This window comes from Schistocerca gregaria, chromosome 10, assembly GCF_023897955.1.
Source record: "Schistocerca gregaria isolate iqSchGreg1 chromosome 10, iqSchGreg1.2, whole genome shotgun sequence".
Classification (NCBI taxonomy): domain Eukaryota; kingdom Metazoa; phylum Arthropoda; class Insecta; order Orthoptera; family Acrididae; genus Schistocerca; species Schistocerca gregaria.
Genome location: NC_064929.1, coordinates 58,611,931 through 58,624,037, shown reverse-complemented (window position 1 = coordinate 58,624,037; position 12,107 = coordinate 58,611,931). Strand labels below are relative to the sequence as shown.

Below are 12,107 nucleotides of genomic sequence, written 5' to 3'. Positions count from 1 at the left end.
CCGTTTTAACTCCTTGTCGACAATCATACAGCACCTGAGGTAACAAACCCATCTCGAGCCCCATTGTGCACTTCATTATTCATGCCAACTCAGTGCCTCGCTCTTTACCACTGTGTACCAATCTTGTCGTCCAACTGCAAAACACTGGGCCACAACAAGTTTCCGCGTCTCCATTGCACTGCGCATACTACAAAACGCTCCCCAACCTTGGCTCTCACCCACGCAGCCGACTTTTCCGACTTTCCACGACGCTCACGCTAGTGACAGCATTATTTATAGTTAGACGTCGCGCCAAAGCGAATGAGCACATTTCGCCTACGGCTTAGGCCGCCCTCCTAGTGTGGCTGCTCGGTGTCTGCACGCAGCGAGGGTCTGCTAGCTTCCTGTGTTCGCACCTATGTCACCTGTGCTTGCTTGTCAGAGACAGACTATCGCAAAACATACAACTCACTCCATGAATTGATTGCTACGGCATCTGTTATCAGCAGTCACAACTAGCAACACCAGTAGCAGCCGACTGCACGCAAAGAATAGGAATGTGCAGTGGGATTTACGTGAACTCGGCGCAAGGCAGATCTTTCCGACATAGGCTTGAGAATCTTACGGGAACACTTGTACTGTTTCTAAATTAAGTGTAGGCTTGGGAGGAGGGTGCTTCCCGCGCACTAATAACAGCACGCTTGTCAATGGTGAATGCTAATCATTCGCTTGTATCTTCCTAGGCACATCTGCAGGCTGAGAATTATTCCACTTGCATGGCAAGGTGCGCATGTAGGTGTGTTAAAAACTCTGGAGGCACTGGGTATTGATCCCAGTACCTCTCGCATACTAAGCGAGCGCTCTATCATCTGAGCTACGACCGCCCTCCCTAAGACTAATGGTGCTACATACAGCCATATAGACGACACAGACCCTTGCACTCCCATTATTCAGCAGACGAACACTACTCTCTATGTATCCGTTAGGGTGTCTTTCAGGTATCGTGCATTCTGTATCGAATCGTAGTTGGCCACAATGAAAGTGGCACGTATAACGTTGAAAATAGAGTTCGGACACCGCTCTGAGTAAGACGAACGTGTTGTCCACCCTCTAGACTTCAATGAGGTTAAGCCGTGATACCTAAGACAGATCTGCACTCGATGACACCTCGATAACAGCCGGTCCCCACACTTACATCTTGCTCTCCTTACATCAGTATACATCATATCAGTCTGTGACGCTGGCTTTGCAACATCTTGCGTACCTTTAGGTTCGCCGCGACCAACACTTACCATGCACTGACCACAAAAAATTGAGGCGCCGAGGCTTGAACCCTGCACCTTTCACATGCGAAGCGAACGCTCTACCAACTGAGCTACGCCCCAGGCACGACCAAACTGCGCTATTCCCCATTCTTCGCGACTCTGATGCGCACGGACACGATGGTTGGTTGGTTTGTAGCGGTGAAGGGAGCAGAGTACAAAGGCGCGGACACGTTCATATACACAAAAGTTCCAAGTAGTTACGATGCTCTGGTATTACAAATGCAAATTCCGTCTGTTTTTAACGTCTTAAATTGAAAGAGCCGTCACAAATTGCTCCGTTTTAACTCCTTGTCGACAATCATACAGCACCTGAGGGAACAAACACATCTCGAGCCCCATTGTGCACTTCATTATTCATGCCAACTCAGTGCCTCGCTCTTTACCACTGTGTACCAATCTTGTCGTCCAACTGCAAAACACTGGGCCACAACAAGTTTCCGCGTCTCCATTGCACTGCGCATACTACAAAACGCTCCCCAAACTTGGCTCTCACCCACGCAGCCGACTTTTCCGACTTTCCACGACGCTCACGCAACGCTCACGCTAGTGACAGCATTGTTTATAGTTCGACGTCGCGCCAAAGCGAATGAGCACATTTCGCCTACGGCTTAGGCCGCCCTCCTAGAGTGGCTGCTCGGTGTCTGCAGGCAGCGAGGGTCTGCTAGATTCCTGTGTTCGCACCTATGTCACCTGTGCTTGCTTGTCAGAGACAGACTATCGCAAAACATACAACTCACTCCATGAATTGATTGTTACGGCATCTGTTATCAGCAGTCACAACTAGCAACACCAGTAGCAGCCGACTGCACGCAAAGAATAGGAATGTGCAGTGGGATTTACGTGAACTCGGCGCAAGGCAGATCTTTCCGACATAGGCTTGAGAATCTTACGGGAACACTTGTACTGTTTCTAAATAAAGTGTAGGCGTGGGAGGAGGGTGCTTCCCGCGCACTAATAACAGCACGCTTGCCAATTGTGGATGCTAATCATTCGCTTGTATCTTCCTAGACACATCTGCAGGCTGAGAATTATTCCACTTGCATGGCAAGGTGCGCATGTAGGTGTGTTAAAAATTCTGGAGGCACTGGGTATTGATCCCAGTACCTCTCGCATACTAAGCGAGCGCTCTATCATCTGAGCTACGACCGCCCCCCCTAAGACTAATGGTGCTACATACAGCCATATAGACGACACAGACCCTTGCACTCCCATTATTCAGCAGACGAACACTACTCTCTATGTATCCGTTAGGGTGTCTTTCAGGTATCGTGCATTCTGTATCGAATCGTAGTTGGCCACAATGAAAGTGGCACGTATAACGTTGAAAATAGAGTTCGGACACCGCTCTGAGTAAGACGAACGTGTTGTCCACCCTCTAGACTTCAATGAGGTTAAGCCGTGATACCTAAGACAGATCTGCACTCGATGACACCTCGATAACAGCCGGTCCCCACACTTACATCTTGCTCTTCTTACGTCAGTATACATCATATCAGTCTGTGACGCTGGCTTTGCAACATCTTGCGTACCTTTAGGTTCGCCGCGACCAACACTTACCATGCACTGACCACAAAAAATTGAGGCGCCGAGGCTTGAACCCTGCACCTTTCACATGCGAAGCGAACGCTCTACCAACTGAGCTACGCCCCAGGCACGACCAAACTGCGCTATTCCCCATTCTTCGCGACTCTGATGCGCACGGACACGATGGTTGGTTGGTTTGTAGCGGTGAAGGGAGCAGAGTACAAAGGCGCGGACACGTTCATATACACAAAAGTTCCAAGTAGTTACGATGCTCTGGTATTACAAATGCAAATTCCGTCTGTTTTTAACGTCTTAAATTGAAAGAGCCGTCACAAATTGCTCCGTTTTAACTCCTTGTCGACAATCATACAGCACCTGAGGGAACAAACACATCTCGAGCCCCATTGTGCACTTCATTATTCATGCCAACTCAGTGCCTCGCTCTTTACCACTGTGTACCAATCTTGTCGTCCAACTGCAAAACACTGGGCCACAACAAGTTTCCGCGTCTCCATTGCACTGCGCATACTACAAAACGCTCCCCAAACTTGGCTCTCACCCACGCAGCCGACTTTTCCGACTTTCCACGACGCTCACGCTAGTGACAGCATTATTTATAGTTCGACGTCGCGCCAAAGCGAATGAGCACATTTCGCCTACGGCTTAGGCCGCCCTCCTAGAGTGGCTGCTCGGTGTCTGCAGGCAGCGAGGGTCTGCTAGATTCCTGTGTTCGCACCTATGTCACCTGTGCTTGCTTGTCAGAGACAGACTATCGCAAAACATACAACTCACTCCATGAATTGATTGCTACGGCATCTGTTATCAGCAGTCACAACTAGCAACACCAGTAGCAGCCGACTGCACGCAAAGAATAGGAATGTGCAGTGGGAATTACTTGAACTCGGCGCAAGGCAGATCTTTCCGACATAGGCTTGAGAATCTTACGGGAACACTTGTACTGTTTCTAAATAAAGTGTAGGCGTGGGAGGAGGGTGCTTCCCGCGCACTAATAACAGCACGCTTGCCAATTGTGGATGCTAATCATTCGCTTGTATCTTCCTAGACACATCTGCAGGCTGAGAATTATTCCACTTGCATGGCAAGGTGCGCATGTAGGTGTGTTAAAAATTCTGGAGGCACTGGGTATTGATCCCAGTACTTCTCGCATACTAAGCCAGCGCTCTACCATCTGAGCTATGCCCGCCCCCCACGAAGACTAATGGTGCTACATACAGCCATATAGACGACACAGACACTTGCACTCCCATTATTCAGCAGACAAACACTACTCTCTATGTATCCATTAGGGTGTACTTCAGGTTTCGTGCATTCTGTATCGAATCGTAGTTGGCCACAATGAAAGTGGCACGTATAACGTTGAAAATAGAGTTCGGACACCGCTCTGAGTAAGACGAACGTGTTGTCCACCCTCTAGACTTCAATGAGGTTAAGCCGTGATACCTAAGACAGATCTGCACTCGATGACACCTCGATAACAGCCGGTCCCCACACTTACATCTTGCTCTCCTTACGTCAGTATACATCATATCAGTCTGTGACGCTGGCTTTGCAACATCTTGCGTGCCTTTAGGTTCGCCGCGACCAACACTTACAATGCACTGACCACAAAAAATTGAGGCGCCGCGGCTTGAACTCTGCACCTTTCACATGCGAAGCGAACGCTCTACCAACTGAACTACGCCACATTCACGACCAAACTGCGCCATTCCCCATTCTTCGCGACTCTGATGCGCACGGACACGATGGTTGGTTGGTTTGTAGCGGTGAAGGGAGCAGAGTACAAAGGCGCGGACACGTTCATATACACAAAAGTTCCAAGTAGTTACGATGCTCTGGTATTACAAATGCAAATTCCGTCTGTTTTTAACGTCTTAAATTGAAAGAGGCGTCACAAATTGCTCCGTTTTAACTCCTTGTCGACAATCATACAGCACCTGAGGTAACAAACCCATCTCGAGCCCCATTGTGCACTTCATTATTCATGCCAACTCAGTGCCTCGCTCTTTACCACTGTGTACCAATCTTGTCGTCCAACTGCAAAACACTGGGCCACAACAAGTTTCCGCGTCTCCATTGCACTGCGCATACTACAAAACGCTCCCCAACCTTGGCTCTCACCCACGCAGCCGACTTTTCCGACTTTCCACGACGCTCACGCAACGCTCACGCTAGTGACAGCATTATTTATAGTTAGACGTCGCGCCAAAGCGAATGAGCACATTTCGCCTACGGCTTAGGCCGCCCTCCTAGTGTGGCTGCTCGGTGTCTGCGGGCAGCGAGGGTCTGCTAGCTTCCTGTGTTCGCACCTATGTCACCTGTGCTTGCTTGTCAGAGACAGACTATCGCAAAACATACAACTCACTCCATGAATTGATTGCTACGGCATCTGTTATCAGCAGTCACAACTAGCAACACCAGTAGCAGCCGACTGCACGCAAAGAATAGGAATGTGCAGTGGGATTTACGTGAACTCGGCGCAAGGCAGATCTTTCCGACATAGGCTTGAGAATCTTACGGGAACACTTGTACTGTTTCTAAATTAAGTGTAGGCTTGGGAGGAGGGTGCTTCCCGCGCACTAATAACAGCACGCTTGTCAATGGTGAATGCTAATCATTCGCTTGTATCTTCCTAGACACATCTGCAGGCTGAGAATTATTCCACTTGCATGGCAAGGTGCGCATGTAGGTGTGTTAAAAACTCTGGAGGCACTGGGTATTGATCCCAGTACCTCTCGCATACTAAGCGAGCGCTCTATCATCTGAGCTACGACCGCCCTCCCTAAGACTAATGGTGCTACATACAGCCATATAGACGACACAGACCCTTGCACTCCCATTATTCAGCAGACGAACACTACTCTCTATGTATCCGTTAGGGTGTCTTTCAGGTATCGTGCATTCTGTATCGAATCGTAGTTGGCCACAATGAAAGTGGCACGTATAACGTTGAAAATAGAGTTCGGACACCGCTCTGAGTAAGACGAACGTGTTGTCCACCCTCTAGACTTCAATGAGGTTAAGCCGTGATACCTAAGACAGATCTGCACTCGATGACACCTCGATAACAGCCGGTCCCCACACTTACATCTTGCTCTCCTTACATCAGTATACATCATATCAGTCTGTGCCGCTGGCTTTGCAACATCTTGCGTACCTTTAGGTTCGCCGCGACCAACACTTACCATGCACTGACCACAAAAAATTGAGGCGCCGAGGCTTGAACCCTGCACCTTTCACATGCGAAGCGAACGCTCTACCAACTGAGCTACGCCCCAGGCACGACCAAACTGCGCTATTCCCCATTCTTCGCGACTCTGATGCGCAAGGACACGATGGTTGGTTGGTTTGTAGCGGTGAAGGGAGCAGAGTACAAAGGCGCGGACACGTTCATATACACAAAAGTTCCAAGTAGTTACGATGCTCTGGTATTACAAATGCAAATTCCGTCTGTTTTTAACGTCTTAAATTGAAAGAGCCGTCACAAATTGCTCCGTTTTAACTCCTTGTCGACAATCATACAGCACCTGAGGGAACAAACACATCTCGAGCCCCATTGTGCACTTCATTATTCATGCCAACTCAGTGCCTCGCTCTTTACCACTGTGTACCAATCTTGTCGTCCAACTGCAAAACACTGGGCCACAACAAGTTTCCGCGTCTCCATTGCACTGCGCATACTACAAAACGCTCCCCAAACTTGGCTCTCACCCACGCAGCCGACTTTTCCGACTTTCCACGACGCTCACGCAACGCTCACGCTAGTGACAGCATTATTTATAGTTCGACGTCGCGCCAAAGCGAATGAGCACATTTCGCCTACGGCTTAGGCCGCCCTCCTAGAGTGGCTGCTCGGTGTCTGCAGGCAGCGAGGGTCTGCTAGATTCCTGTGTTCGCACCTATGTCACCTGTGCTTGCTTGTCAGAGACAGACTATCGCAAAACATACAACTCACTCCATGAATTGATTGTTACGGCATCTGTTATCAGCAGTCACAACTAGCAACACCAGTAGCAGCCGACTGCACGCAAAGAATAGGAATGTGCAGTGGGATTTACGTGAACTCGGCGCAAGGCAGATCTTTCCGACATAGGCTTGAGAATCTTACGGGAACACTTGTACTGTTTCTAAATAAAGTGTAGGCGTGGGAGGAGGGTGCTTCCCGCGCACTAATAACAGCACGCTTGCCAATTGTGGATGCTAATCATTCGCTTGTATCTTCCTAGACACATCTGCAGGCTGAGAATTATTCCACTTGCATGGCAAGGTGCGCATGTAGGTGTGTTAAAAATTCTGGAGGCACTGGGTATTGATCCCAGTACTTCTCGCATACTAAGCCAGCGCTCTACCATCTGAGCTATGCCCGCCCCCCACGAAGACTAATGGTGCTACATACAGCCATATAGACGACACAGACACTTGCACTCCCATTATTCAGCAGACAAACACTACTCTCTATGTATCCATTAGGGTGTACTTCAGGTTTCGTGCATTCTGTATCGAATCGTAGTTGGCCACAATGAAAGTGGCACGTATAACGTTGAAAATAGAGTTCGGACACCGCTCTGAGTAAGACGAACGTGTTGTCCACCCTCTAGACTTCAATGAGGTTAAGCCGTGATACGTAAGACAGATCTGCACTCGATGACACCTCGATAACAGCCGGTCCCCACACTTACATCTTGCTCTCCTTACGTCAGTATACATCATATCAGTCTGTGACGCTGGCTTTGCAACATCTTGCGTGCCTTTAGGTTCGCCGCGACCAACACTTACAATGCACTGACCACAAAAAATTGAGGCGCCGCGGCTTGAACTCTGCACCTTTCACATGCGAAGCGAACGCTCTACCAACTGAACTACGCCACATTCACGACCAAACTGCGCTATTCCCCATTCTTCGCGACTCTGATGCGCACGGACACGATGGTTGGTTGGTTTGTAGCGGTGAAGGGAGCAGAGTACAAAGGCGCGGACACGTTCATATACACAAAAGTTCCAAGTAGTTACGATGCTCTGGTATTACAAATGCAAATTCCGTCTGTTTTTAACGTCTTAAATTGAAAGAGGCGTCACAAATTGCTCCGTTTTAACTCCTTGTCGACAATCATACAGCACCTGAGGTAACAAACCCATCTCGAGCCCCATTGTGCACTTCATTATTCATGCCAACTCAGTGCCTCGCTCTTTACCACTGTGTACCAATCTTGTCGTCCAACTGCAAAACACTGGGCCACAACAAGTTTCCGCGTCTCCATTGCACTGCGCATACTACAAAACGCTCCCCAACCTTGGCTCTCACCCACGCAGCCGACTTTTCCGACTTTCCACGACGCTCACGCAACGCTCACGCTAGTGACAGCATTATTTATAGTTAGACGTCGCGCCAAAGCGAATGAGCACATTTCGCCTACGGCTTAGGCCGCCCTCCTAGTGTGGCTACTCGGTGTCTGCACGCAGCGAGGGTCTGCTAGCTTCCTGTGTTCGCACCTATGTCACCTGTGCTTGCTTGTCAGAGACAGACTATCGCAAAACATACAACTCACTCCATGAATTGATTGCTACGGCATCTGTTATCAGCAGTCACAACTAGCAACACCAGTAGCAGCCGACTGCACGCAAAGAATAGGAATGTGCAGTGGGATTTACGTGAACCCGGCGCAAGGCAGATCTTTCCGACATAGGCTTGAGAATCTTACGGGAACACTTGTACTGTTTCTAAATTAAGTGTAGGCTTGGGAGGAGGGTGCTTCCCGCGCACTAATAACAGCACGCTTGTCAATGGTGAATGCTAATCATTCGCTTGTATCTTCCTAGGCACATCTGCAGGCTGAGAATTATTCCACTTGCATGGCAAGGTGCGCATGTAGGTGTGTTAAAAACTCTGGAGGCACTGGGTATTGATCCCAGTACCTCTCGCATACTAAGCGAGCGCTCTATCATCTGAGCTACGACCGCCCTCCCTAAGACTAATGGTGCTACATACAGCCATATAGACGACACAGACCCTTGCACTCCCATTATTCAGCAGACGAACACTACTCTCTATGTATCCGTTAGGGTGTCTTTCAGGTATCGTGCATTCTGTATCGAATCGTAGTTGGCCACAATGAAAGTGGCACGTATAACGTTGAAAATAGAGTTCGGACACCGCTCTGAGTAAGACGAACGTGTTGTCCACCCTCTAGACTTCAATGAGGTTAAGCCGTGATACCTAAGACAGATCTGCACTCGATGACACCTCGATAACAGCCGGTCCCCACACTTACATCTTGCTCTCCTTACATCAGTATACATCATATCAGTCTGTGACGCTGGCTTTGCAACATCTTGCGTACCTTTAGGTTCGCCGCGACCAACACTTACCATGCACTGACCACAAAAAATTGAGGCGCCGAGGCTTGAACCCTGCACCTTTCACATGCGAAGCGAACGCTCTACCAACTGAGCTACGCCCCAGGCACGACCAAACTGCGCTATTCCCCATTCTTCGCGACTCTGATGCGCACGGACACGATGGTTGGTTGGTTTGTAGCGGTGAAGGGAGCAGAGTACAAAGGCGCGGACACGTTCATATACACAAAAGTTCCAAGTAGTTACGATGCTCTGGTATTACAAATGCAAATTCCGTCTGTTTTTAACGTCTTAAATTGAAAGAGCCGTCACAAATTGCTCCGTTTTAACTCCTTGTCGACAATCATACAGCACCTGAGGGAACAAACACATCTCGAGCCCCATTGTGCACTTCATTATTCATGCCAACTCAGTGCCTCGCTCTTTACCACTGTGTACCAATCTTGTCGTCCAACTGCAAAACACTGGGCCACAACAAGTTTCCGCGTCTCCATTGCACTGCGCATACTACAAAACGCTCCCCAAACTTGGCTCTCACCCACGCAGCCGACTTTTCCGACTTTCCACGACGCTCACGCAACGCTCACGCTAGTGACAGCATTATTTATAGTTCGACGTCGCGCCAAAGCGAATGAGCACATTTCGCCTACGGCTTAGGCCGCCCTCCTAGAGTGGCTGCTCGGTGTCTGCAGGCAGCGAGGGTCTGCTAGATTCCTGTGTTCGCACCTATGTCACCTGTGCTTGCTTGTCAGAGACAGACTATCGCAAAACATACAACTCACTCCATGAATTGATTGTTACGGCATCTGTTATCAGCAGTCACAACTAGCAACACCAGTAGCAGCCGACTGCACGCAAAGAATAGGAATGTGCAGTGGGATTTACGTGAACTCGGCGCAAGGCAGATCTTTCCGACATAGGCTTGAGAATCTTACGGGAACACTTGTACTGTTTCTAAATAAAGTGTAGGCGTGGGAGGAGGGTGCTTCCCGCGCACTAATAACAGCACGCTTGCCAATTGTGGATGCTAATCATTCGCTTGTATCTTCCTAGACACATCTGCAGGCTGAGAATTATTCCACTTGCATGGCAAGGTGCGCATGTAGGTGTGTTAAAAATTCTGGAGGCACTGGGTATTGATCCCAGTACTTCTCGCATACTAAGCCAGCGCTCTACCATCTGAGCTATGCCCGCCCCCCACGAAGACTAATGGTGCTACATACAGCCATATAGACGACACAGACACTTGCACTCCCATTATTCAGCAGACAAACACTACTCTCTATGTATCCATTAGGGTGTACTTCAGGTTTCGTGCATTCTGTATCGAATCGTAGTTGGCCACAATGAAAGTGGCACGTATAACGTTGAAAATAGAGTTCGGACACCGCTCTGAGTAAGACGAACGTGTTGTCCACCCTCTAGACTTCAATGAGGTTAAGCCGTGATACCTAAGACAGATCTGCACTCGATGACACCTCGATAACAGCCGGTCCCCACACTTACATCTTGCTCTCCTTACGTCAGTATACATCATATCAGTCTGTGACGCTGGCTTTGCAACATCTTGCGTGCCTTTAGGTTCGCCGCGACCAACACTTACAATGCACTGACCACAAAAAATTGAGGCGCCGCGGCTTGAACTCTGCACCTTTCACATGCGAAGCGAACGCTCTACCAACTGAACTACGCCACATTCACGACCAAACTGCGCTATTCCCCATTCTTCGCGACTCTGATGCGCACGGACACGATGGTTGGTTGGTTTGTAGCGGTGAAGGGAGCAGAGTACAAAGGCGCGGACACGTTCATATACACAAAAGTTCCAAGTAGTTACGATGCTCTGGTATTACAAATGCAAATTCCGTCTGTTTTTAACGTCTTAAATTGAAAGAGCCGTCACAAATTGCTCCGTTTTAACTCCTTGTCGACAATCATACAGCACCTGAGGGAACAAACACATCTCGAGCCCCATTGTGCACTTCATTATTCATGCCAACTCAGTGCCTCGCTCTTTACCACTGTGTACCAATCTTGTCGTCCAACTGCAAAACACTGGGCCACAACAAGTTTCCGCGTCTCCATTGCACTGCGCATACTACAAAACGCTCCCCAAACTTGGCTCTCACCCACGCAGCCGACTTTTCCGACTTTCCACGACGCTCACGCAACGCTCACGCTAGTGACAGCATTATTTATAGTTCGACGTCGCGCCAAAGCGAATGAGCACATTTCGCCTACGGCTTAGGCCGCCCTCCTAGTGTGGCTGCTCGGTGTCTGCAGGCAGCGAGGGTCTGCTAGCTTCCTGTGTTCGCACCTATGTCACCTGTGCTTGCTTGTCAGAGACAGACTATCGCAAAACATACAACTCACTCCATGAATTGATTGCTACGGCATCTGTTATCAGCAGTCACAACTAGCAACACCAGTAGCAGCCGACTGCACGCAAAGAATAGGAATGTGCAGTGGGATTTACGTGAACTCGGCGCAAGGCAGATCTTTCCGACATAGGCTTGAGAATCTTACGGGAACACTTGTACTGTTTCTAAATTAAGTGTAGGCTTGGGAGGAGGGTGCTTCCCGCGCACTAATAACAGCACGCTTGTCAATGGTGAATGCTAATCATTCGCTTGTATCTTCCTAGGCACATCTGCAGGCTGAGAATTATTCCACTTGCATGGCAAGGTGCGCATGTAGGTGTGTTAAAAGCTCTGGAGGCACTGGGTATTGATCCCAGCACCTCTCGCATACTAAGCGAGCGCTCTATCATCTGAGCTACGACCGCCCCCCCTAAGACTAATGGTGCTACATACAGCCATATAGACGACACAGACCCTTGCACTCCCATTATTCAGCAGACGAACACTACTCTCTATGTATCCGTTAGGGTGTCTTTCAGGTATCGTG

General features: G+C 49.1%; 4 non-coding genes across 4 annotated transcripts; all 4 read right to left on the bottom strand.

The window, feature by feature from the left end:
* Positions 1 to 1,291: 1,291 nt before the first annotated feature.
* Trnaa-cgc (transfer RNA alanine (anticodon CGC)) lies at positions 1,292 to 1,364 on the bottom strand. The gene has a single exon. It is a non-coding gene; the product is annotated as a tRNA-Ala (tRNA).
* A 1,517-nt stretch (positions 1,365 to 2,881) lies between these two features.
* Positions 2,882 to 2,954, bottom strand: Trnaa-cgc (transfer RNA alanine (anticodon CGC)). The gene has a single exon. It is a non-coding gene; the product is annotated as a tRNA-Ala (tRNA).
* Positions 2,955 to 6,051: 3,097 nt separating this feature from the next.
* Trnaa-cgc (transfer RNA alanine (anticodon CGC)) lies at positions 6,052 to 6,124 on the bottom strand. Its single transcript has one exon. It is a non-coding gene; the product is annotated as a tRNA-Ala (tRNA).
* Positions 6,125 to 9,232: 3,108 nt separating this feature from the next.
* Trnaa-cgc (transfer RNA alanine (anticodon CGC)) lies at positions 9,233 to 9,305 on the bottom strand. Its single transcript has one exon. It is a non-coding gene; the product is annotated as a tRNA-Ala (tRNA).
* Between the last annotated feature and the right edge of the window lie 2,802 nt (positions 9,306 to 12,107).